The sequence below is a fragment of the Sturnira hondurensis genome, unplaced genomic scaffold (genome assembly GCF_014824575.4).
Source record: "Sturnira hondurensis isolate 20B ecotype Veracruz unplaced genomic scaffold, ASM1482457v3 Scaffold0011178, whole genome shotgun sequence".
NCBI classification, from domain to species: Eukaryota; Metazoa; Chordata; class Mammalia; order Chiroptera; family Phyllostomidae; genus Sturnira; species Sturnira hondurensis.
In genome coordinates, this window is record NW_028083809.1 from 63731 (window position 1) to 85775 (window position 22045).

Here is a 22045-nt window from a genome sequence, read left to right on the forward strand (position 1 = left end):
GCAAAGTAGAGTAAGGCTGAAAAACTTCTCAGAGAGAGTAATTTTTAATATGAAAAAGACCAGAATATGTGTAAGTGCTGGCAAGAAGATCAAAGAGACAGATCACAGCAGTGACACAGGGGAGAGCATGAGTAATTAATAGTGTATGTTTCCCAAGACTGAAGAAGAGAAGAATGCAGAGTACAAGGGAGTTGAGAGGAGGAAGGCAAAGAGGCTTGCAGATAAGGGGGCAGGAACTGCTCTCCCCTGCCTTCCCTACCTACTCTTTAAGAGAAGTTCATTTACTAAGAATATAGAAAATCTGGACATGTCCTGCAGATACCAGAACTGGATGAACCAATACAGGTCCACATTAAAGGCCCAGGTGAAGCTGAGACCAAGACTTTACAGTGAAACCCACTTGCCAGATGATATAATGTTACCTAGCAGTGCTCGTCTGACCAGTTACCACAAAGACAAGTGGTAACTGATTACTGATTCTTCCAGGTCAGGGATAGTCAAACAAGGAATGCCGATTTGCAGAGATGTTAAAAATAAACCTAAATGAAATGAACCCTTAGCTGTCTTGACCGTGAGGGGCTCTCTCCGACCCCACCCAGCAACGGATGGCCTAGGACAGAAGTCCCAGAAGCCAGAGTTCGCCAATGTGAACCCCAGAGACTTCCCCCGTGTTCTGCAGCCACCCTCCCTCCTAGTTTGGGTATGTGGGAAAACCGCCTGAAGCTGAGTACACAACAGGTCCCCTCAAAATGGTGAGCGACAAGTCTCTGATGTTCTTTTTTAAAAAGCAACAGTGGGAGCTCAGAATTTTTTATTTATTATTTAGCCTGAGTAAAGGATCACTTATTTATATAGCTGCAATTGACTACAATCGCAACACTTCCCAAAGAAATCATGTCTTGTTCTGGCCGGTGTGGCTCAGTGGATTAAGCACTGGCCTGGAAACCAAAGGGTCGCCAGTTCGATTCCTACTCAGGGAACATGTCTGGGTTGTGGGCCATGTCCCCAGTAGGGGGTGTGTGAGAGGCAACCACATACCGATGTTTCTCTCCCTCTCTTTCTCCTCCCTCCCCCTCTCTCTGCAAATAAATAAATAAAAATCTTTAAGAAAAAGAAAGAAAGAAATCATGTCCTTTCTTCTTTGCTAGTAAAAGAAAGGAAGGGAGAATATAAGGAAGAAAGAAAAGAAGAAAGGGAGGGGAAGGGAGAAGGAGGTCAGAAGGGGAAGAAGAAAGGGAAGAAAAATAAATGGAAGGTAATTTTCTATATGTTTTGAAATATGCCTAAGAAAATGACTCATAAAATGGTCTAATGAATTCTTAAGTAATTCTAAGAACTCAAACTGTCACCATTTATTATGGGTTTGGACTCATTTTAAAGACTGTGAATGAAGCTCTTACTGGGCCTTATTACTTCTCTTTATTTATTCCATTTGTTCTGATAATATAACTTTTTCCACATGGCAGCTTGTATTGTGTATCAATTCTGTTTTACATGGCTTTTAAAGATTTACAGTCATAGGAACGGTAATGGGCAGAAATTGGTCCAAAAGCTAAGGAGCATTAGATCATGTAAAGAAAATTCATACTTAATTAATTTATGTTTTGCCATATTAGCATGAGGATTTTTTTTCATTCTCAGAGCAGCTCCTTCTCCTTGTTTTAGGTATAGAGTCTAACAGATAACTAGACACTTAAGTACTTACCCACAGTTCAGTACCCTGCAATTTTTAAATGTAACTGTGAGTATTCTTATTCTCCTGATTGTAAACGCACTTTCTCTTTGGCATGCCTTCCTTAGGAATTCTTTTGAGTTACAGTGATAAAAATCAAGGACAGCATTTTAAGACAAAGGATGCCCATTTTAAATGGATTATAATTGCAGAAAAAAGTTGGCTCCACTGAATTTTTCTTTTCTTCATCATTAGAGCTATGTCTAGATTCCTGTAACATATAAAAACCATAAGGCTATAGCAACTTTCTTTCCACTTCTTCAACTCAAATCTAAAGACAGCAATGCAACAAGCATGCATTCCTACTCTTACTACTTTTAACGGAAGGTAATAAGATGGCATATATAAGAGTTACTGGATTTTTATAATTTATTACACCACAGTTTCTAGTTTAGCTAGGTAAAAGCCCAGCTGTTTGAAAGTGGCGAGTTTCAATGGTACCGAGTATCACCTGTTTTCCTGGTTTGAAAAAGCAACACATGCTTTTATGTTTTCATCTTTTCACCCACAATAACTGTATCTGCTTGTTTTAAAGAAAATCATAATGATCAAGAACAAAAAAAAAAGTAAGGCAATAACCTGGTTCAAGTCTGGCCTCTGTCATTTATTAGAAGGTCACATTAGACAAACAACTCGACATCACTAAGCTTCAGTCTTCATCTACACAAGTGGGCTGGACATATCTCTTGAGACTGTTGTAAAGCCTTGGTTAATGTGCTTATTAGCACAGTGCCTAGCAACCTGATGAGCCCTGTCTTAGCAGGGATGGCCAGAAGCCCAGAGGAGCTGTAATCCATCCTTTATTGAGCTAAGAACCACTTGGCAGGTTCTCCCTTCTTGGCTTCTTCAAGAATTTGGGATTCCCAATTGAAATAACAGAGATGAGTCTCTTCTCAGTTCTGCAGTTTAAACCTGATGAGCTCTAGACATTCAGCCATCTCCTAGACATGGATAATCCTTAATTCATTTTCCTACTGGTTATTAAAAGAGCAAAATGAAATTAGCATTGGCTAGGCTGTGCCTGCTTTCCAGTGCTGTGCTCATTTCCATCTTGATGCAATACACAGTCTCCGAGGTTCCCGTGTCACTAGAAAGACATACCTCTCCACCTACACCCCTACCCCACGTCTCAACAAGATCACAATATCTGGATACACAAAAGTAGTTTTCAGCTTACAGAGCTCTTCCAAGTTATTTTATCACAACAGCCTTGGGAGGCAGAGGGGATGGCTGTCACCAAAGACACAGAAGCCAGGAGAAATCTGAGCCTGGAATCAAAGCAACTACCTCAGGATCCCACAGCCAATGAGCAGCAGAGCCAGGACCCAATCTCAAAACTCCAAAGGGCAGTTTCCTCATTTCTTGTTCACTGCCTCCCTGTTCTGGCACTTTACCACAGGTAAACACCCTGACCCAGCAGTTCTCAGACTTGCGTCTATTCAAGGATCATCTGAGGAGTCTGTGAAAATATAGCTACATGGGCTCTACCTCCAGAGATTCAAATTCACTCACTCTGGGGTGAGGCCTGGGAGTGAGTGCAGGTTTCCCCAGCCCCAGCTGATGCCAAGGAGGCAGCGCCCTCAGAGGAACCCAGGACTCTTAGACCTATGGCATTCTCTGCCATGGCACCACTCCTCTGGGATCCCCAGACCATCTTCTCAGCATCTTCCACGGAGACAAGAGACAGTATCAGAAAGCTTAGGCTAAGTTGTGCAGCAACAACAAAAAATTCCTCAATATTAGTGTCCTGCAAAACAAAAGACTGCATCACAGACTCACATGTAGTATCTCCATGAACTGGCTATGCATATACTGAGTTCTTTTCCCTTGGAGACCTGGGCAGAATCTTATGATGGCTCTTAAAGTAAGTGTTACATGCCATTTCTACTCAGTCTTCATTGACCAAAGAAAATCTCACTCCCAAGCCTGCTATCAAGGAGTTAGGAAGTGGACTCCACTCTTAGAAATGGGTTGGAATCTAGTGCTAGTGATAATCCTCACAATTATATAATGAACCACAGGGCTTTGACCTGCAGTCTTCAATGGGTCTACCTGTCCATTTTTCCTGGACTAACCAAGATTCCTTCTTCCAACTAATTATTTGCTGGCTAAGCTTCCTATTTTTCCACTACAATAGGCTCCCATTCTTTAACTATCCTTTTCAGGTATTGTGTTTTCTATCTTACATTGGCTTATCCCTGAATACTTTTGATTATTCCTATACCTAAGCACCTAAGCTTAGCACCTAAGCTTAAATACCTAAGCACCTAAGTTTCAAATTCTAAAATTTTACAGTGTTGTTTATATTTCTCCATGTTAAGCAATGTGTTTTAAAATATTTCAAGACAACTCTGAGTCAAACAGTGATCCTCTGTAATTTATAATGTCTATTCTCCTTCAAGAGCATGCCAGGGGCTGCAGGCCACATGCTCAATCAAAGGCAATTTTCCTCTCTCTGTTTAGCTCTGGTTCCCAACCAGCAAAGAAAATAACTGTGAAGCTTTCCCATTTTTGTAATAAACAAGCATTTCGAATGCCAATGTCCTGTTCATCAGTAAAATCCATCTTATATTTTGCCCCTTCCCTGCGCCCTCCCAGGTAGAGCTGACTTGGTCCCTGGGCCCACAAAGGATGATCTCGGCCAGAGTAATATCTTATTTTGCCTGCTAAGTAAATGGCCATGGGATTATTTATGAATCCAATATCTCTACAGACAGGGGAACATGATTAGCACAGCGAAGACTTACGAGTCATACCAAATGCACTTCTTCACTTCAGCGTGACCAACACAAAAAAGGGGGAGCAGCTGACAAGGAGTCAATACGAGTTTTCATGTATCCAAATCTGATATTCTATTCTTGGGGAATTGCAAGTTTCATTTGAAATTGTAGTTTTAACCTAATAAACTATATATAATCTCTGAAAAAACCATATGAAATAGGAGCGCACTCTCAAATACCAATACCTGTCATTCTCGCTCCTGTTCTTTCCCCTCTGCCTCTCTTCCTCTGTCCCCTAAAAACCTAGTAGCATTCCCAATCACTTCAGTAATGGGCTTTGAGCCCCCAACCCATAAAGGTGTGCTGAGTGTCCACTGCGTGTCAGGGCCTCTCCAGGCCACTGAGGACAAGGCAACAAACAACTCAGTCCCTGCCAGCACAGGAGTTCTATTCTAGAGTACATGGGTCATCTTGCTTTTAGTGTTCAAAATACTTATATATTTATAACATTTTAAACAAAGTTTTACTGAACACTTACTATGTGCCAAGCATAGTTCCAAATGCTTGAGATAGAGTGGTGAATAAAACCGGCCAAATTCCCTATATTCGGGGAGCTTACATTTGGTGAGGGGTAACTGATTATGACCTGATAAATGGGTAAAACACAAAACATGTCAAAGGTATGTAAGTGCTGTGGAGAAAAGTAAATCATGGAAGGAGAAACAGGGAGTTCCTGGGGCTTCAACTAAAATAAGCTGCCTGCCATTGATGGAGAGGGAGGAAGGTGCGAGCCTAAGAGCATTCTAGGGAGAGGGAACAGCAAGTGCAAAAGCCCTGAAGCAGGAGAGGGCCTGACATTTTCCAAAAGTCCTGGTGAAGGTAAGAACATACATACACAGCAATGCCATGTGTAAGCTGGCTTCTGTCTGTGGAACAAAGAACACTGAACCATCAGCTGGGTAATACTGAAGTGGGCAGACAGCACAAGACTGTAGCCAAAAGGGTCTTGAAATTATTCTTAACACCTAAACTCAATGCACAATGATGAGAAAGAGATTAAAGAAATAACAGCAGGGAAGGCCTTTACAACCTGTCTTTGCCTGAAGAGTACCCTTTTTAAAAAAATATCACATCCAGCCCTGGCTGGTGTAGCTCAGTGGATTGAGCGAGGGCCTGCAAACCACACGATCGCGGTTCGATTCCCAGTCAGGGCACATGCCTGGGTTGCAGGCCAGTTCCCAGCACGGAACGCATGAGAGGCAACCATACATTGATATTTCTCTCTCTTTCTCTCTCCTTCCCTTCCCTCTAAGATAAATAAATAAAAACTTTAAAAAATAAAAAAATAAAAAATATCACATCCAGATGTTGAAAACAGATAATTAAAACAGAAGGTGGAGTGGGGGCTTGGTGGAGGTGGACAAAGGGGGGATGGGGACATTTATAATAGGGTCAACAATAAAAATAAAGTTAAAAAAATAAATTAATTAAAACCCTTATCCATTTTAGTCCAGAAGTTGAAAGTATTCAGCTTTAAGGAAAACCAGCACTCTCCTTCTGGAGGCAACCAGCGTATGTGTCCAGGTCTGAGTAAAGTATGATGACTCGATGCCATTTGTTTTTCCTTTTGGAAAAAGCTATTAATTCTCAAGAAGCTCTGTAATTTTCTAGGTGGCTTATTCCTAAAAGTCTTCCTGCTTTCTCCTTTCAAAGGTAACAGAAACAATTCCCTGCACCAAAGTCCTGGAGCAAAAGTTGATTTTATAGCAAATGCTAAAAAGTCATAAAGATGTATTATAAAATCAGCCCTGGCTGGTATAGCTCAGTGAATTGAGTGCAGGCTGCAAACCAAAAGCTCACCGGTTTGATTCCCAGTCAGGGCACATGCCTGGGTTGCGGGCCAGGTCCCCAGGAGGGGTGTGAGACAGGCAACTAAACATTAATATTTCTTTCTCTCTCCTTCTCTTCCCCTCTCTCTAAAAATAAATACAATCTTTTAAAAAAGACATAAAATTATAAGTACAATTTCTGGTTCTAACAATTACCACATGTGATTACTTCAGAACTGTAACTGTCAGTGCTTTGGGTTACTTTACAATAAACATACTGTTTTCCTGATGCTATTAATATTGGTGCTGGTGGTGGTGGTGGTAGAGACTCAGGTCTTTTGTTAAATAAGCTCCTTCCTACTTTCTTTTAAAAAAACCCATCACTAGCAAGCCTTTTAGGACTGATGATTGGAAATAGAATTCCTATAGTTTTAACATAGTAACTAATAAAAATCTCAGACTACATAGCATTAACAACAACCACAGACACACACAAAAACACACCTATATTTGAAAATGGACCACAATTTGGATGCTGACATGGACACTCAGAAGCTGCTTAGCCTTGGCAGTTACTCAACCCCTCTGACCCTCTGTTAAGAAAAGGAACATTATCATATCTGTGCCACAGAGCTCTTGGAGGAAAAAGTAACATCACCTGTCAGATGTTTTGTGCCATGCCTGTGCTCAAGGAATGTTAGTTAATATGATAAATAAATAACTTGTAGATACCTACTCACTTACACAAAGATCTGGCCAAAAGCCATACATGATGGATATTATTTTCATGTGTATCTTTCTCTGGGTCTTCTTCATTATGGGGGGAGGGGTCCAGAAGGCAAGGAAAGCCCTCTAGGTCTTACAAACTGGACATTGAGTGTTGTATTAATTTCATCTCCGGCTGTTGCTCGCCTCAGTCATACTTTCCCAGACTTCTCTTGGTTTTGTCTTCCCAGTAGGAAGACATTTCCACTTTGTGAAGAAGAGATTTGCCCTTTGTTAATAAAATTCTACTTTATCTCCAATCAGAATTCTAAAGTGTATTAGTTTTAAAATGGTTAAATCATTTCTTTAGTAGTTTAACTTCTTTTATGCAGAGAGCATCCAAGAGGAGAATCATTATTAAACACTAAAAAAAATGCCTCTCAAAGCAGGACCGGCTGTTTAATAAATAATCCATTGAATTCTTGCAGCCCTTTCTTTCAGATAAAAAGCAACTGTGAGGCCCGCTAGAAACCCATCACGGCAAAACTCACACCCTAAAGAAAGTGTCTAATAGACTGAGATGACAGCACAAAGGACTGAAAGACGCTTGTCTTTGTAGACAGAACAAAGACGTCTCCGGCAAGTACAGGCAGGTCTGTTTGTTTTAGTTGTGCTCAAGGGGAAGTCTGGGGAAACCAAAGCATTTGGGGTACTGGGAGGGGTGACCTTCCTCCAAGGCAGGTGGCAGGAACACGTAGGTTGGGGAAGGAAATAATGATCAGATCAGTCCTTGGTATGGGACTATTGTAAATGTATTATAATTGGAGTCTCATGATTTTTATCATACAGCTATCCTAATGTTTTATTTGTGTCTACTATATAGATACATGCTTTTATATTCATGTGGAGATAAACCACAATAAAAGTGAAAGTCTAAAACAAATTTGTCTCCTGGGACCTTCATCAATTCGACCGCCAAGGCCCTTCACACGCAGGGCTGTTCTCCCGTTTCTTTTCATCAGAGTCTCCTGTCTCCTCTGTCAGGAGATCACTGATCATCCGTAGCTCTCAGCCCCAGGCTCTGAAGGCGCGTGGGGGCTGGTGAGCACATGCAGGCAGAGATCAGAGGCCAGCTCGGGCACGCCCAACAATGAACCAGGGAAGCCACGAGCCACTCTGGTGAAGCAAAGGGCCTTCTTGAACCCAACCCCTCCTCATTCTGGAGAAAAGCATTAGAAAGGGGGACAAGGTGTCAAAAGCTAGCTCCTCTATCACTGTTCTCCCTGTTTTCTTTTTATCAGAGTCTCTTGTCTCCTCTGTCCTCACACCTGCGCCCTACGCTCTGGCCAGACCCACGCATCTGTGTTCCCCAAATAAGACATGCCCTCTGGTAGTTTTAGCAGCTGTTTCCTCTCCCGGCCTGCCTTCCTCCCCCACAAACATGCTTCTGGCCCGGGGCGCATCTCCTCTCAGGAGCCCCCTTCCCTTCCCCAGGCAAAGGGTCTGGCCTCCTACCTTGTGCCAATGCTGTTCAGGGTCACACTTGCTTCAGGGCTCAGAACCCCGCACACTATTTATTGGTATGTCTTCCCATGAGATGGAGATAGTCACCTTCACGTGCCAAGAACCAGCATAGCCCTCCACACAGAGAGAACTTCAATCAATATTTAAATGAATGAATAAATCAATGAATATAAATTAATGAATAAAATCTACTTCCCTCACTAATATGATGCTTTTGGTTTGTCTTCAGCCCTCCTGAAACTGGCATTTGCCTAGAGCTTCCTAGAGCTTCCTAGAGCTAAAGAGGTTGCACGCTGTTTGGTTTGGGCAGTTAAGGCTTTGGGCAGTTTGCATATCCACTGTGTAGTCCAATTCTCCTGGGAGGCTGCCAGACCAGGTTAGAAACTGCTGTCAGGGAAAGCTCTGTGAAAATGAGACCAAAGCTGGCTTTGGACAAAATTTTGGATAAGTCCAGAAACCAGCTTTGGTTTCTGGATAAGACTGAAAAAGCTGATTTGTAAAACAATTCAATCTCCAATAACCAAGTAATCCAAGTAATTTTGCTCACTGGAAAAAAATAGCTTATCCACACCTTCAATATACTGATATAAACTGTCAAATATATAAAATAACAGGATTTTAAATTTAGGACTCATAAAATCCGTAAGATTAGGTCAAGAACAAGAATCCTGAAAAAAGGCCTGAGGTCCTCGCTGATCATCCGTAGCTCTCAGCCCCAGGCTCTGAAGGCGCGTGGGGGCTGGTGAGCACATGCAGGCAGAGATCAGAGGCCAGCTCGGGCACGCCCAACAATGGCCCTGAACCAGGGAAGCCACGAGCCACTCTGGTGAAGCAAAGGGCCTTCTTGAACCCAACCCCTCCTCATTCTGGAGAAAAGCATTAGAAAGGGGGACAAGGTGTCAGAAGCTAGCTCCATGACCACACTGTTCTTGAGTCTACCCAAGAAACTCGATGGTCTGGGTATTTCACACTAAAAATGCTCATTCCCTATCTACCCAAGCCCAAGCTCTGCCAGGCCACTGCGCATGTGGTTGCCCTCTGCCCAAGAGGGACTGTCAGTCTATCAAAAAGGGGCAGAGAAGTGAACAAGGTCACGCAGTTGTCTGCCCTGGAAACGGTCACGTGGTGGGTTTCAGTTGCTGTGGGGCCAAACTGGATCTAGCCGCTATGGACAACCGCATGGAGGCTCCTCAGAAAACTCAGAATCGAGTTACCCTATGACCCAGCAAGACTCCTCTTCTCGGTGCCCACCCAAAAGATTTGAAAACGAATGCGAAGATACATATGCCCCTATGTTCATTACCGCATTATTCATGGTGGCCAGCACCTGGAAACAGCCACAGTGTCCTTGGACGGCTAATCAGATAAAGAAGATGTGGTGCACGTACACAATGGAAGATACTCAACCATCAGAAAAGTTGAAATACTGCCATTTACTACAACATGGATGGCTCTTGAGAATGTCATGTTAAGCGAAATTAAGTGAGATGGAAAAGTCAAGAACCATACGATTTCACTCACATGTGGGATCTAAAACTGGAAGCAACAAATGAACAAACAAGAAAAACAAAAAAACTTCACAGACACAGACAACATCACAGTAGTTACCAGAGAAAGGGGTGGAGAGAATAAAGGGTAAAGAGGGTCAAACACATGGTGATGGAAGAAGATTTGATTTTGGGTGGCAGGCTCACAATGCAATATACAGATGATGTACCATAGAATCGTATACTTGAAACTTATATAATCTTATTAACCAATGTCACCCCAATAAAAATAAATTTTAAAAAAAGAAAGAAGAAATAAAAAGTTCCACCAGGACAGCTCAGAGGATCAGGAAAGGGTTCACAGAGGAGGTTGCTCCAGACGGAGGTTTAAGAAATGGTGACGGTTGCGGTGGAGCAGGGGTCAGGGGAGAGGACGTGCAGATGACGGGCACTGCAGAGCAAGGAGGGCTCTCCGGGACAGTACGTGTGGGGGACTTCCAACAGCTGACGGGACTAGAGTGCTGAGGATGTGGACGGGTAGGAGGCTGGGTGGTAGAGAGGCCGCAATATTAGCACTTTGATGCACCAGACTGGGGAGTCTGGACTCTAGCCCATAGATGATGGGAGCTCCTTAAAAGGATCAGAAAGGGTAAGAGGACCCAGAAACGAAGCCATTTCTTTACTACTTAATTCACACATGATATCCACTGGCCCTGAGACTCTCTTTTATAATAAGAATTGGAGGTAAGCAAGCACTTTTTTGTGCCAAGCACCAAAAGCTTTCAATGTCCATAACTCATTTCCGTTCACTTGCTCCTGTCCTCCATAATGTACTAGAGATCTGTGCGCTTCCAACCGTCTGAGATACTTCATTCGATCAGAACCAAGCCCGCCCCTTCCAGTATAATGCTATGTTCCCCTACCAGGTCATAGAATATGGGCAAGATTTAGCTCCTTCTTGTGCCTGAAGGCTCACCCCACCCCACAGCTTAAGGGCTGCTATGCCTCCATCTTGGCATATTTCCAAACCCTCACATTTCACTAAATGTGAGTCCAGCTTTCTCCATAATACATCAAAGCCACACACCAGGCATTCTACCCCCAGGGGCGCCTACATTAGACTTAACTGGCCCCAGCCCAGACCCTCTGAATGAAGAGGCATGGGGAGTAGCCCCTGGGACTCTGCATTGCAGCAGGACCCCCAGTCTAGATTCAGGCAACCTTAAGAAAAATCATAGGCTCGTGAGTAGTTTGAAGGTGATTGATTCTAATTTTAAGTAACAGTGATTTAGGAATTTCAGGGAAATAGATGTTTATAGTTCCTCTAACATATGAAGTTCCTAAGTTGAAAATATTATAGTAACTGCTATAAAGGCTCCTGTTGTTTTGCTAAATAAAATGACCCTTGGGCATCTCACAGCTCTGCCTCACTATCCTCACTTCTGGTGTCAAGGGTACTGACTTCACACCTTTCCTTTCCCATGTCAGTTTCTTTTGCCTGAAGCCTTACTTGAAAGCATTCGGAAAATGTGTTGGTCTCTGTTCTTCCACTGCAAAAGCCACCAAAGCAAGGAGGCTCCAGTTAACTCAATCATGTACTTTTGGCTTAGCCAGCCCTTAAATAAGTACAGATGGGTAGGAAGGGGTGGTCAGGGGCTGTGAGAGACTGGAAGAGAGAATGAAGGACCCAGACTTGGGGAGATGGGCTGGAGTTCACCAAGAGGACCCGGGGAACCAGTGCAGAAGCAGCACAGCCAGGGAAGGACTAGGGGTTCTGACCTTAAGAAAGAATGTGGCACAATGGGAGTTAACAGCAAATTTAATATTGTTCAGTGTTCAAAGGAACCTTTTTCTTTGTGGAGTAAAATGAAGCTATTTCACTGGATATAAAAAAATGGCAATGTTTCTGACTGTCCCTGTGTATTTTTAGCTGTAGAGATGACTATCTTATAACCACAGTTAATGCATGATTTTCAATGGTTCAGATTTTCCATGTTGCAGATTTGGGTGTGACATTTTGGGATCTCTTTCTTTGTTAATGATTTAGAGTAATTTTTATATGAATTCTAACAGACTTGTCCTTTTTGGACCCTTTTCTCTTCTTAAAATGACATAGGAGGAGAAAAACAGGAAGTAAGCATTTCAAAACCATCTTGTCCAGTTGTCTGCCCCATGTGGGAATGTATTTCCATTTGAGCCATTTTGGACACTAATCTGTTTGGACACAAATGCCATGACATTCAAACAGAGCATCCAAGTCTGGATTTGCTCCAGACACCCAGACACCAGAGGTGCTAAAATGAGGAACATACAGGGTTTTGAGCATAAAACATATGTCAAGTCAAGGCATAAAACCACTGGTTTATCAATCTTAAGAAGTGCGTGCTCACTCCCATGCACTTTGCTAAAAGGGTGGTGGTCTGTGGCCAGCTGTCCTGGTGCACTTACACAATTTGGTGCTGCATCTTCACACAGGATGCTGTTGGAATATTGGGCAACTGAGAAAAAGGACATGAAACACTTTAAAGACACTTTGGAAGGAGCTGATCCATATCAGGTGGAAGACACACTCACGCCCTGCTTGCAGCAGGAGAAACTGAACCACCTCACGAGACTGTCAGCGTGGTGAGGATGGAGACCACATATCCCTTGTTCGCGTGATTTTGCTCCAATGCCTGTCACTGCCTGAAAATACAGGTACTTTAAGATATTTGTTAAGTAAGTACATGATTTACAGGGAATCTGGCTGTAAGTCTGGACCCACGATTTTGCCTTTAGAAAATTATTCTAAAGAAATAAGCATAGATGAAATCAAGGATTTAGCCATGCAGATTCTCATCATGATGTTGTTAATGATAACCAAAAAAGTGTGAGAAACAAATAAAAATTAGGAGGGGGTTTAAATTATGCTACATTTACAAAATGGAGTACTATGAGGTTATTAAATTGGTGTTATATAAAAGTAACTTACTACAGAGAAAGATGAAATCAGTATATATATACAAAAGTAGGTTACTGACATTTACTAACTACAGAATTTATCAGAATGACTATAATATTTATCACAGGGTCTTAGAATTAATTTGGTTTCCTTATTTTTGTTTACTTTTTGCTTTCTATAATGAATATGTACTACTTATATTTGTAGCAATAAGATATTAAAAATAAAACAAAATTAAATGATTTTCCTCCTTTACCTCTCACCTGTAAACTACAGGATGATACCTGGAATTTACATCTCCATCGACTAAGCTATTACCAGAGGTTATCAGTAAATTTCTTTTTTAGTTTCTGTTTAGTTCAGACAAAAATGCACAGAAAGACTCAAAGTGTTAAAAAGGTACAAAGGGGCACAGGTTTCCCTTTATACTAAGAGATGGCCTTTCTGAAGACAGAATCGTGGGGACCATTAGAAAACAGCAACAAACCAGAATCTCGTCACACTAAGGAATGTTAGCGTGTGGATGTTCCAGGAGCACTGCTTGTGGTCAGCCGAAAGCTGGGGTCCCCCATCTATAAAAATGGCTATAAAGACCTCTGTTAAGATGCCAAGTGACTCTCTGTGAGGATCAATGTGCTCAAACCAATGAAATGGATGGATCGGCACCAATACCTACACTTTCTCCTAAGTTGGCATCAGCTCACTAGCTTAGCTCACGTTGCTATAACAAAATTCCATAGACCAGGTGGCTTAAACAACAGACATTTTCTCACAGCCTAGAAGGCTGAGAAGTCCATGGTCAAGGTACAGCAGGTTCCTGGTGAAGGACCTCTTCCTAGATTGTAGACAGCCACCGTCACATTACAAGTTCAAAAACATGGCTTTTCACACTGTGTGAGCGGAAGTCTCTTTCTCCATAAACCCACTAATCCCATTACGGGGGCTCCACCCTCAAGGCCTCTTCTAATTCCAACTACTTCTCAAAGGCCCCACCATCTAACACCATCACATCAGGGTTAGGGCTCCAACATATGAATTTTGGGAAGACACTAACATTCTATCTGGAGCATTCACCCTTCTTTTGTCTACTTTCTAGCCAGGTATAGCTGAAAACACAGCCCTGAGAAATGCCGAGTAAACTCCGCAAAATGGACACAGCACAAAGTCTCTGGTGTGGAGCTGGCTGTCACGCAGTGAAGAGCAGCAGTACCAGGTGCTGAGCAGGAAGCCACTGACTGACCAGGAAAAGGAGGAGGCAGCATTTGCTGGCCCTTCCAGGGGCCATGCATGGCTCCCTCCATTACTTGATCCAAGCTTCACATGATTTGTATGAGCTGGTATTACGGTTTGCATTTTACCCATGAGAAAATGAGGCTCAAGCAGGTTAGGTCACATAGCTAAGGAGTGATGGAACTGACCTGAGAACCCCGAGCTGGCTGGCTCTGAGGCTAGTGGTCTTCCCACTTAATCATGTACACTATTGGACTTCTATTTCTAGGAAAGCAGGGATCTTTGTCTTGTTTACTGATGTATCCAAGCATAGAGAACTATCTATATAGTCAGTGTTCAAAGTGTGTTTGTTGAATAAATGAGTAAATGAATTGAGACAAAGACTACAAGTGGCATAGAAACATCAAAAGTCTAACATCTCTCTTCTTGAGCTGAGTCTTCATAGACATTACAGACTGAACCCACTAAATTAGATGGCTGTGTCTTGGTTTGCAAAGTGTTCAGAGGGACAAAGCACACACATCTCAATATGGTCCACAAATACAATTAAATTGCGAAAAGATGCCTGGGCTAGAGAAACAGTCACTCTGCTTGGAGGGACGGCTCCCATCTGACAGTAATGCAGTGCCACCCAACAGGCTCTTTTTCTCCTGAGGCTGCCCGTTCCCATTTCCACCTGTCCGCACTGCAGCTGCCCACTGGGACAGGAGAGCTGCCAAGCAGAGACGAGACCGGGGCGAGCTGCCATCAGCAGATACAGCCATCCCGATGTCTTCCTCCTTTGCAGCTGGCTTTACACTTTTCATTTCATCCCTGTCCTTGAACGTGGTTCAAGCAAAGCAGTTTAACATTTTGGTCAGTCCCCAATTCAGCACATTCCCAATTCAATTTAAACGATGCCAAACTGCATTTATAGTCATCTCAGATAGGCATTTCCCCTGAGCAATTTCACTGGAAATCTTCCCCCATGCAATTTCTATTAGAGTCTTAAGTTCAAAACCGCACCCAAGGACTGTAGAAAAAAACAGGATTAACTGAATTCTGAGAGATTAGTTTTTGTACGTGTGTCTAGGACAAGGCATGTGTTTACTTTTGGTACCTAGAACCAACATCAAGAACAACTTTTCTTTATGCCTGTGGGTGTCAAAATAAAATACAACTTTGAACAAGGTATTTGAACTCCATCCGCCTCACCTGCCTATTCTGTAAATGGGAGCTGACATAACCGTAGGAAATCTTGTGAGTGTCCAGTGAAACAGTGAAGCGCCCCACGTCCTCTCGTGGCAGGAGTTGTCACCAGGACCCTGAAGGGACACTCGGCTTCCTCGGGCCCCACCTCTGCCACCTGCCCCACCTGGCAGGTGCCACCTCTGGAATTAGTGCCCAAGTCTCTCCACTCTGTGTCCATCTGCCATCCTGTCACACCTCCCAACTTTAGACAGGAACTGGAGCATACTGTGCAGTGTATCCTGGCCATTTTCAGTCTAAAAAGCCAACTGGTGTTTTTTAAAAGAGAGTACATGCAAATTTCATTTAAAATAATTTAATTCTTTACTCTCAGGATGTTGAGATACTTCATCTCCCACTTGTACAATTTTGTCAGTCAGAATATGAACCTGGAGTATAATTATTATTTGTATTATTCATGGAATAATAACTTCTCCTTCATTTAAAAAGTAGGTGTATAAGGCATTTTTTATTTTCCTACAGAATACAAAAAAAAAAAAGCTGTCACTTAAAAAATTCAATAAATTATTTCCAAACATGCTCCTGCATTAGGGTAAATTTTCACTGCCAGATATTTCAGTAAATATTAAGGTTCAATCAAAATACTGTTCTAATAGGCTCACAAGAAATGCCTGACAATAACATACAGAAACCACTGTTTGGCTGTGTTGATGAATTCCCAAATGAAGTGTCAAGTTACTTGGCATTTGAAATCCTCAGGGAGATTCAAGGACCACCGGAATAGTCAACGTGCAGAGGCTGAACGTCGGGCAGCTCCCTGCCCTGCCTGATCTCTCCGTCGGCACTGGGACCCAGAGCCCTGCTCACACACTCAGCACACAGAGAGCGCTCTGGAGTCGGACAGGCCTGAATTCAAGTCCTGGCCGCACCACTTCCCAGCCCCGTGACCCCGAGCAAGGAAACATTTAAATGTCCATTTCCACACCTGTAGTGGGGATGGTAATAGTAGTCTCACAGGGTTTACTGTGAGGCTGGATAAGATAATAGGGAACAAAATTTAGGAAACTGCTTATCATATGACAAGCTCTGGAGAAATGTCCTATGTTTATTTATTTGATGTTTGTTCATTTATCTAAATAGCTGCTTAATACCAGGTTGATGACATGCCCTGCTGGCATGTTCATGAACACCGATGACAGGCTCCAAACACCTGTCCAGGTGGCTAGGCGAGGTGGACTTCCTGCTGCAGGGTCCTAGCGGTGCTCCCTGCCTTGATGGAGTGCCACCTCCAGCATTTGGAAGGCACTGTGGCACCCACTAGGTTCAATTTCATGTTTTGCTGGTAACTTATTAGCTCTGTGCCTGGGGCAAATCATCTAAACATTCTGAACTTCAGGTTTCCTCAACTGCACAATGAGGAAAGTCTCTGACAAATGCTACGAAGGTTACAAATACTGAACAAAAGTATATGGTAAAGAGCCCAGAACAATGATTGACCTGCAAGCCCCCTTGTAAATGTTTGTTAGTACTGGGATAAGACACATGCCTGCGTTATTTTTTAATGTTTTCAACCATTGTGTAACATGTCTACTTTACAGAAGAGGAAATGGAAGCTCAGATGTTAATTCCGACATCCAAGGTCGCATAACTAACAGGCACCAGAGTCAGGAACTAAACCCACTTGGTCCACTCCAAAGGCCAGGGTGCATTACCACCACCTTACACTACCTCCCCTGGCTCCTTAAGAATGCAATAATACGGATCACAGTTCAATTACGCATTTGAACAGCAGATTCACTGGGCATTTGACTCACTCTGTAAATTGTGTCCTCTAAAAAATTTCTTCATCCTGATAGCAATATCAATCTGAGTCAGTGGAATGTGTGCATCAGGACTTTTCACTCAGCATCTTGTCACCATATTAAGTATAATGAATGTGTCACTCCCTTCATCTAGGTATGTGAAGTGCACCATTGTATTATATCGAAAAAAAATGAGTCTATTCTGGACATGCTAGGGAGAAGCTGTTAGTGTCTCTGGAACTGCGTTAAAAGTCAGTGGGGCACCAGGACGTACCCACCCCCCTACACACACACACACACACACGCGCGCACACACACACAGCACAGCACAAGGACCAGGGGCTGGCTGAACTCATCAAGGATGGTATTTGAAGGAAGCAAACGGAATCATTTATGGGAACTCTACAGATCAGTTAAGCTTCCTCTGAAAATCCTTCAGCATTAGGAGAAATCACAAGTTCTGGCAGGAAGGAGATGAGGTTCTCCGGAGAAACACCGTATGGAGATTTTCTTGATACTTTAGACTAAAACGTCTTCACGAACCCTGCAACTCCGTAACACCTGAATTAACGTGCGAGTGCTACCTGCTTGCTACCCAGCCCAGCTTCCCGGAGAGGTCCAGCATTGTTCCCGTCATTTCAGAGGTTGGCTGTTTTGCCCACAATCCAGTTTGGAAGCAGTGATGGCAAACAATCTGTAGGAATTGGGCCTTGGAGGCTCTGGGTCCAGCCACACAGCCAGCGCTCCCTCTGGCGGCTCGGCATCCATCCAGTGGAAGACTGTGGAAGGGCGGCCATCAATTGGCCACAGGGCTTCCTTTCACATGTTTTCAGTCCTGGCACTGACGCCTTGGTACAAGATATGTATGGTCCACAGCCACCTAGGACCAGGCAAATCTCCACAGGGTGGGCGCCCCTTATGTCCACTGGTAAAATGCCTCTCCCCCTAAAGGTAGAGTGCAACATTTACCAAGTAGAAGCTATAAATTTTATGTAATTTAACAAATATCTGATGATTACCTACTAGCTCCACTCTGCTAACCATTAGAAGTGTGAGCGCTTGAGAAAGCAACCCAACTTCCCTGAGCCTCACTTTGCTTATCTGTAAAATAGAGATACTATTACTAGAGCTTCTCATACAGCTCCTGTGCGGCTTAAATGAGATAATCCATGCGCATGAATTCATCTTTGTAAATGCTTGGAATAATACTTGGCACCTGGTAAATGCCACATAAATGACTGTTCATTAACCAACGCTTAGTTTAGTGCCTGGCAGATGGAGGGCACATCAAAGTTTGATGCCACTGTTAATATCACTATCATTCATCACTGTGTCAGGCACTGTGCTAGGCACAATCATGAGAAACAGGATTAAAAACTCACAGCCCACACTCTGAAAGAGCTTCTCTTGAGTGGGGAGGAGAATGTGCCACCTGTGGGAACACCTCCTACAGGTCACTGACCTTAGAGTAGAACCAGAAACTCTGACGGCTCCTCCCAGACCTGTCTCCCCAGAACAGAGCAGGTGTCAGCTAGAATGCATCGAGGACACCCTTCAAATAACCAGACCCAGAGGGTGATGCACCTTTTAAGTTTCACGGTGAAAACGGAAGTGCAGAAAGCAATGCGTATTTGAGGGAGAATGAGATTAATCATGACTGACATTATCAGGAAATTATTCAAGGAAGAGGTGGCATTTGAGAAGGTCTCTGAAAGACAAAAAGAATTTTAAAATATTGGTTTCTTCCCAGCAATGATGAGAGTTTTTGGCCCTGGATTTCAGTGGGCCTTCCCACTGAACATGGATGAATTTTAAAAGGATACTGCTGAATGAAAGGAGTCAGTTTGAAAAGAATTCCAATTATATGATCTTTTGGATGAGGCAAAACTATAGATGCGTTAAACATATCAGTGGTTGCAGGAGTTCCAGGGGAAGGGGTAGGATTAAACAGATGAAGGAAAGGGGATTATTTAGGGTGATTAAAACCCATTCTCTACGATGCTGTTATGGTAAATATAGGACATTATTCATTTGTCAAAACCCAAAGAACATCAGCACAAAAAGTGAATCTTAAATTTTAAAAATAATTTAGGAACCTGGGAGATTCCCAAGACAAAATGCAGAATATGATGAAACAACCAACCACATTACAAGTATATAGGACAACCTCACAAAAGGGGTTGGGGGTAAAAGGCACTAACCTAAGCAATTCTGAATTGAGTAAAATCCGCAAAAGAATCTATACATAAACACTGGTCTCTAGCCAGTAAACTTGCTCTCCATGGAGTACAGGTTAACGGTCCTGACATGACTACACATGTACACAGAATTGAACAAGGAAGGGAATGCTTGGTGGAGGGTGGGATCCAGGTGTCTCTCGGTGGGGGTAGGAAATTACAGACACAAGGGAAGGAGGTCCGAGTTGGAGACATCAGTGTGAACTCATGTTTGCCTTAATACAGTTACAGACAACTGCACATAGAAGCATTTACAGGCAATTGTACACCCCCAGGCTGGTACCCACGGTCTCGTTCCTTGCTCTGTCTGACAGGACCTAGAAGCAACAGCCTCCAGGTGGTACAAGCACACCTGGCATCCACGCCTCAGTTTTCAATACTGTTGTCTATGGAGACAAACCTGTATCCTTTGGATAAATGATTAATTCTAGGTCTGAGGCAGAAAATATATAAAATAAGCTTTAATAACCTTTAGTATCAAAGTGAGCAAGTGCTTAAAAAAAACACTGAACAACGGAGGTACATCAAAGGGGTATGCAAACCAAATAAAACAGGTCCCAGTGCCCAAGGCTAAAAAATTTGAACAAAATAAATGAAGTAGTACTGGATTATAACTCGAAATTTAAAATAAATAGTTGTAAGTCCAAAGAAATGAATGATTAACTAAATGAATGTGACAAAGGAGAAGTCTCCTGAGCAGCAGATTTCCAAGTAATGCATGTGGGTATTTCGCCCTCGAGGAGGAAGAGCACGATCCCCACTCCTTCAGTGCAGGCTGCACAGAGCGACTTCCTTCCAAAGAGTGCAGTGCGGAGAAAGGAAAGAAGGGTAACCCGGAACAGAGAGACCTGGCGTGCACTACTGCAGCCAGGGGACCCCAGTCAACATCAACAGTGACAACTATGTTGACCATAGGTACGTGTGATAAGATGCAATGAATACAGCAATGTATCTTTGGTCTTCCTTCCAAGAACACATCTAATCTAATCCTGAGGACAGACATTAGACAAATCCTAATTGATTTCTATAAACTACTTGACCAACATTCATCAAGACTACCAGAGTTGTTCAAAATGAAGTGAGTCTGAGAAACCATCACAGGCGAGAGGATGCATGTACTCTCCATTTACCTAGTTCACATTACTAGATGCTGGGCTTCTCTGTGGCTTCCCTGCTGTCTGTGGTCAGCTGGAAGGTCGGCTCCTGGACGGGGACTGGCCTTCCCCACATGTCTAGGGGTTGGCAGCTGTGGCGGGTGGTGGGGTGTGACTGGGCCATGGGGCTCTCATCCTCCAGCAGGCCAGCTAGGCTTGTCTGTGTGGCAGCTGGGGTCTGACTGCAGCAAGGTGGAGCAAGCTCCGGGCACAGGTACTTCTCACACTCACAAGCATACTTCTCTCTATGCTTCATGTTTATTAATGTCCCAGGGGCCAGGGCAAGTCACAGAATCAAGGCTGGCATCAGGAAGGGAGGACACCACCACAGGCATGGCTAGATGGAGAGTCATTTGCAGTCATTTTGTGATCTGCCACAAGGTCCTTGGCAGACATATCAGGAAGAGCGAATGAAAAATGACTAGGTAGTGACTAAGTAGTAATAAAAACAATGGCAAACAATTCGCACGCAGCAAATTAAAACATTAAGGGAACAATTCTCATTTTCATACATAAAGTCCAGAAAGGTTAAGTAACCTCTCCAGGGTGACACAGCCAATTGCTGGAAACGTTAGGATTTGCACCCAGGGCACTCCAATTCCAAAGCTCCTGTCACAGCTGCTGTTCCCTGCAGGCTTGCAGCACACGTTACTCAGCTTCACCCATAATAAGGACTAACAGAAACCCCGTTTCTCCCCTCCAACCCTTCCCCCCATCGTCCTCAGACAATGAACCTGTCTGGCCCCACTTTAAGAAGCCAGCTGACTGCTCTGCTCCTCATTGGTCCCACAGGGTCAGGGCAGTCAGGCTGGGTACATGGTAGAAACCAGAGATCATCTGTTTGAATAAATCACCCACCCACAGCGGCAAAGACCTAGTGCGGAGTCATGACTCCCACCCTGGCCGGGCCGCAGTGAGGCCCCCACCCATTCTGCCAGGGCTGCAGGTGGTGGTGGCATCCGAGAACGCGCAGTAAGGTGCCAGGACGCTCCGCCCTGCCAGGCGCTAAGGAAGTCAGTCCTCCACCTGTGGAGGCATCCATGGAGTGTGGAGAGAGTCTGGACTCCCACCTTCCACCCAGCCGGAAAGAGAGGTGCCCCCTCCCCACACTGGGGTAGTGTCAGAGGAGATATTCTCCACCATGCAGTGACAATGAGGTCACTCTCCCTACCCGTGGTGTCAGGAAGACCGCATGGGAGCACTAGTGAGACACTCACACCCGTCCCTACCACTGAAGTGTCCTGGATCCCTGAGGGGAGCTGGAACTCCACCCCACACCCCAGAACCAAGGAGAACCTCACCCCTCAGGGATAATGGAGGCCAAGTGGGGAACCTGGATGTCCACACTCACCTGGCAGTGTGAGGCAGGACCCCACCCCTCGAGCAGTGTCAAACACCAAAACAGCTAAAATAGATGGTTTTAGTAAGATCTGGAGTCTCCTCCCGTAATACCCAACATGGCGGGTTTCAATCCATGTCCCTACCCCTGGCCCTCA